Source organism: Euprymna scolopes, chromosome 6 (genome assembly GCF_053919585.1).
Source record: "Euprymna scolopes isolate OS-2025 chromosome 6, ASM5391958v1, whole genome shotgun sequence".
In the NCBI taxonomy this organism is placed as follows: domain Eukaryota; kingdom Metazoa; phylum Mollusca; class Cephalopoda; order Sepiida; family Sepiolidae; genus Euprymna; species Euprymna scolopes.
In genome coordinates, this window is record NC_136487.1 from 24,756,727 (window position 1) to 24,763,181 (window position 6,455).

The window sequence follows — 6,455 nt, forward strand, 5'->3', positions numbered from 1 at the left end:
TATGAATATCAGGAACAGCAGAGGTCCAAGGATAGATCCCTGGGGCACTCCCGCATGCATATCATACTGTTTAGATGTACGACCGTCGAGGACAACCTGGATTTTTCTCTTATCTAAGAAGGATTTAATTATGTTAAGTATTCTACCAGTGATACCGTACGATCTAATCTTCCTGCACCCTCTTTCCTACAGAAAAGACGTTGCAAGCCTGTCTTTGTTTTATCGTTATTTTCATGGCAAGTGCTCGTCCGAGCTCCAATCTCTGGTCCCCCCCTCGCCAATCTTTCACTAAAAACACCCGTCTAGCTGAAACCAATGTCAGTAATTTTCTCCACTCTTTATCTGTGCCTAAATCAAAATGTAGATTCCATGTACAAAGCTTCTTTCTGAGAAGTGTACGTCCGTGGAATTCTCTTCAGTCTGCCTGTTTCCCACCTGACTACAACTTGTATGTCTTCAAGTCCAACATAAACAAATTCCTGATTAATCGCCCCCTTAAGTAAGACACTTTATCAAATCTCCAATACCAACTATTCCTACGATACTATCCCATTGATTATTGTACACTCAATAACCCTTATCCCTGAGTGGCTTCCGGGCCTTGATAAGAGGTGATCCCCATGTAAAAAAAATGTCGGCATTTCTCTATCTATCTATCTCATGTGTACGAAAGTAACCTGTCTCTCTGATGTTTTCTGTAACTGTTCTTCTCTTTGTAACAAACTTTTATTAAAACCTGAATATCAGCATCCGAGCGATAGACAAGTAAGAACCTTGGTTCACAACGACGACGACGACACGGATATATAATGGTTTATAGACACACACCGTTACTTTTAGCACAGAGTTTACGAGAAATTTAAACTGAACCATTAACATAATCTGATGGGATATGTCAATTCAAGGGTATTCTTTACTTACTTTGAAGTGCATCCTAAAAATACAACCAAAAATTAATAGCGTTATTTCTCTTGGATCGAAGAAGGGAGAGTTATCGTCCTTGAAAAATGCAGCAGGTCCGCCATGACAGTTATTTAGTCTATCAGTATTTTGGTGTTTTGTATTGGTTGAACAGGTTGTAGCAGTCGAAACTTGCTACAATAGCAGGCAATGGCGACATTTCGCGGCTTGAGATTTAAATCAACCGTCCTCTGGCTTGTCCAATCACAAGCCAGCTTTCAATCACGTGACCGAGTACATAAAAGGCGAAATCTGCAACTCTTCTTTCTCTTTCTCCCTGGTTTTCGCTGACAGCAGACATTCGCCCGGGCCAACTTGGTTATCGTCCACAAGCCAACTTTGCTATCGTCAAAACTTGCTTCCACGTGCGCTTCACACATGTACTCTCTCCTACCACGGGACACTAACCCTTTGCCACGTCTCTACTGTCAGACGCACGCTCCTACAACACTATACACTGAACAATTTTCTCTCTCTCTCTCTCTCTCTCTCTCTCTCTCTCTCTCTCTCTTCCTCCCTCTCTCTCTCTCTCTCTCTCTCTCTTTCTATACGTTTGTCGGATATCTAATCTACGTCGCAGGACTCTTTAATCCTTTGTCCACAACACGTGGTATACGCACAAATTTTCTTTACAAGCTACAGGATTACTCACGTCGATACATAGACTAGACGCACACTGAATACCTTTCCCTTTCTTTCTCCATTAACTGGTTTAGCTTATCTACGTTGCAGAACTGTCTAATTCTTTATTCCAACTACTACTGACTACAAACACGTGTAAACTAAGCTATTCCCTCCGTCAGCAAACCGGCATAATATTAAATCTATCTTTACACACAAGAGCACTTCCAGCTACTAACCCATTTCTTTCTTGTACACGCTACTAACGAAGATGGCAAATAAAGTTGCTGTTAAATATTAAAACGAGACTTTTTTTCCTGTCTTTATTATTAACTAAAGAGTCAACTCTGAAAGATTTCATTATTCAAAACCTTGACTGAAATCGCTGAGCTGTACATGTGTTGTTTCTCTCCTTACATTAAAGCCTTTTTGCTATGCACCTGTGCAACTTGTTGCTGTAGTTTGGAGATGAAAAAAAGACTTATAACAAACAATGCAATTAATTCAACAAATCGTTTTTAGAAAATCAAAGATTTATTTGAGTCGCCCGTTGCAGTCTCTATTTCTATCCACTATTATATAAAAGTCATTGTGTGTGTGAGCGAGAGAGAGATAGAGAGAGAGAGAGTTCCTGATAAGTTCCGAAACGGCTGAGCCTATCATTTGCAAATTGCACAAAGGTAATTTATATTTATGGCAGTATTCTTAGATATGTTTTGTACAGAAATCTATCTAAGTATTGAAAATCGAAAAAGATCCGATCTTAAAAATAACTTTTCTCTCTTATAAATAAAAAAATAATTTTTAGAGGGGAATATTTTACATTACACCGATGTAATTTTGGCTGGTGTAACGTAAAATATTCCCTTGTATAAATTTTGCTTTTCCATCTAAAAGAGAAGAAAGACTATTTTAAAGATCTTCGAGCCCAATTATCAACTGCCGTTATATTGTAAACACACACAGACGGAATTTGATGAAGACATTATCAAGATTATCTTTTATTTATTTATTCATGTATTTATTTTGCGAATTAGTCCACCGGGCCAATTATTCCTCGTAATTTATAATATTCAATAGAGGATTGATTCTATAATAATATATACGCAATCTGCATAAATTAAATTATCATGTTTAAACGTATTGTACGACGGGGCAACGGCAAGCGTCCATCTAGTATATTTCATCGTTGCTGCTTTATTATAACACGTTGTGATTGTCTTAAAGTGGCAATCTTCACAAATGTAAGTAGAAAGTCAATCTGACAAGTTGATCGTTTCACAAATTATAAGTGTATTATATCATATTTAACATGTTTTCTTATCTAAAACTGAGTGGAAAAAATCCTAGAGAATTTCCTATCCTCATTTTACCAGCGACTCATAATATCGTTTGTCGATTAAGCAAACATACTTTGATCATTAATCGATATCTCGATATTCATTCGTCAGTAATAATATCCTTGATATTTTTTTTATTACATTTTCACCCCAAACAAGACACATTGCCACTTTGATGTAGGGGGGGGGGGCTACTATCAGGGACATAAGCTACAGGGGTACTAGGTGGGGAGTTGGGCAGCAAGATATCGGTTCACGTTACACTTGAACTTCTGCATGTCAATACAGTTGGGGAAGTAGGAACCCGGAAGGGAATTCCAAAGTCTAGCGGTTCTGGGGAAGAAACTACTGGAGTAGTTGAAAATCCCACAGCCACAAAAATACGTCAGTTAATCAATTAAGGAACACATTATTATGGAAGAATAAGCGTTCAGTTTGAGGCTGTAAAGTAACAAGGAGTAGACAAAGAAGGAAAGAAATGCATTTCTCGTTTAAAACCCGATTTCAAGACATCACAAAAACGATTGGTCAATCTTACAATGTTGCATTCGGACTTTCTCATATCTTTCGGTTGACATCATTTCCACTAAGTTTTCGTCTGCAGGGCAGCCAGTTCACTCGACACCAAAATGACCAAAGCCTAGGACATTGTTAATGTCAAGAATGAGGATATCGGCATATCATAACTATTAATAAATTGCAGAATATTATACTCAAAGACGAATATGTGTGTATCGGAGGGTTCCAAGGGGAGGTAAATAGCGTGTAACTATTGCCAATTTTTTAATAGATTGTGCGTTTTGCATTGTTTTTAGCATAACTGAGTTGCTTCCCTTGTTCTGATTGGTTGCTAGCAGAACGTGGGTCTATTTGATTAGTCATTTCCTATCGCCAGTGTCTATAAATAGAACGTGTTCCCAAAGAAATATGGTGAAGGTTTTTTTATGATAAAAATCAAAAATTCGTGTTTGTTTTTTATTGTTATTTTGTTTAGTTTTTTTTTTAATAATGTGGTAATATTTAAGTATTTCTGACATGCCAATTAAGAGGATATCATTTTCGGGCCAAGTTCACAGTGTAGTATCTGTTTTGATGTTACACTTCGCCTTTTCTGTTTTCGGTTAGTGGATGAGAAATCCTTCATGACTGAGACAATTTTTATTTTTGTTCCTATCCAAAGTGCCCCTTTTTGGGAGTTGAATTTTCCTCACATTAAAACCGACCTTGTGTCTAACTCTGCCCTCGTGGGGAGGCAAGTAAATAGGATCATTATTTTTAGTTGAAACTGACACAAAAAAAGCCAGTACAGTAGATACCATTGTTTTTTTAATCGATTTTTTCGTTTTCCGAATTTCACTATTATAGTGTGGTTGAACCTTAGAAATTAATAAGTAGAAATGTTTGAAATCTTTCAATATATTTATTCTGTTTACGTTGTTTCATTTCCAACATTGTTTTACTACCAGACTGCATTGTGATAACCTTCAAACACAAATATGTTTTAAATTATTTTAACTGACTTATATTAATTATAATATATTAAATTATTTTAACTGACTTATATTAATTATAATATATTAAATTATTTTAACTGACTTATATTAATAAAGGCGGAAAAATTGCTGTTTTCTGGGTTAGAATCTATCCATCTAACACTAACTTTTTTTTAGCTCCTTATATCAAGTGGCTTCATGTTTTGTCTGGAGCGATTTCCATAAAACAAAAATAACGGTGACTGTGATTAATCCGAATGTAAAATGTAAAAATTGATAATTTATAAAAAGGGTTGAATTTTCGTTCAGTTTATGTTTTCGCGGCTCCCATGTTGGTAAACTTTAAAATTGGAGTGTTTATGAAGAAAGGGGACAAGAACATAGCACCAGCGCCGATGACACATCTGTTATTGCGTAATCGTGTGTGTAAGCTGTCTCCATGTAGTTAATGCTTCCATTTGTTCTGGAGGAGGAGGAGGAGGAGGAGGAGGAGGAGGAGGAGAATCATCATCATCATCATCGTCGCTGTTGTATACTCGTTAAGAGTTTTCACACGAGTCATTATCAGCGATTGCTTACTAATAATAACAAGTGGTATCTCCTGGAATCTGAGTGATAGCAAGTCTCCCCAGATTTCAAGCACTGTTTGGTCTTCCAATAACTGTTGTAAGTCACTTGTGTTGTCGTAACAGCTGTTTACCATTGATTCTCCTCATCACTGACGGTTAATCTTCTCTGGAATTTGAGTGGTTACAAGCCATCCCAAGATTCCAGTAATCTCTCCATCCTTCCCAGTGCAGGTCTAGGTGGTGCTTTCCCTCCTCAATTTTTCATTCTCTTTGATCCTTCATGATCATTTTGTGTAATACCAACCAAATTTGGTGCCAATGCATGTATATTTGTGGTTTATTATTTTTTTTAGTTTGTTTTGTTTTTAGAAGTGTCCGTTTATGGGATTTTTGACAGTTTCAGCTCCTTTAGATCTATGTGATGTTCTTACTATATATGTTAAATTTCTCTTTCAACTTTCCTGCAAATGGTTATTATTCGTTATTTATGTAGTTTCGTTTCCACGATCCAGGATTTTTCTTAAGATTTTGACCGTTTTCATCATTGCACTGTGTTGTGTGGTCGATAACGCGACATGCCCCAACAGTGGAGATCACACAGGACACCGAATATAATCCAATGCGTCTCACCGTGAGGAGGTTCGCCGGTATATGAGTTGGTTTAGACGTTTCCAATCACAAAACGCCCCCTCCCATCAACAGTTATTCTGGTCCCCCAAAACAACTCTCACAACACAACAACCAGGCAGTGATCGTCTACACAGGAACAGGGTTGGTTAGTCGCTTCAGCTTTCTTCACTTTCTTCCTCGGGGAGTTCACGAGTGACGTAATCGATCTTCTTGCGTCCAAGGCAACGGTACACGCTCTCGCATTATGATTAGGTTAATTCCCGTGTACCATCACTCAGATTTAAGGTTAGCTCCTGTAACTGAAAGCATAATACTCCGTACAGCAATTCAGAAAAACATCAAAGAAGCCGTTGATATGTTTCTACAATTATAGGTTATATTAACAAGTCAATGATTTAATTACAAAGTCTATCATAATACAATGGTACAAAAAGGTATGAATGTACACATGGATGGTCGAAAAATGCCCTTTTCATTTATTGTAAATCTCGATAGAATAGTAACAGACACAAATAAATGAGTTCATCTTTTATTTTTTTTTAAATATTATCACCAACAGCCTGCATATACGGAGTAAAGGAGAAGGCTTTTGTCATCGATAGCGTCACAGCGATAAATTATTTCCATAGCAGAGAAGTTGTAGCAAGCCACGAATCTATTTTTGTGTAAGTACCATATATGACAAAAGCACACAACCAGCGGTCTTTCAGCTCGCTAGAGAGAAAAGAGTTGACGGCGATACTCAATGGCGGTGTATCTTTCAGCGGTTAGGGATTTTGAGATCTCTTCTCTAAAACTCAACTCTGGTCTCCTCTCGACTTCACTGTGTTCTCTATGTTATC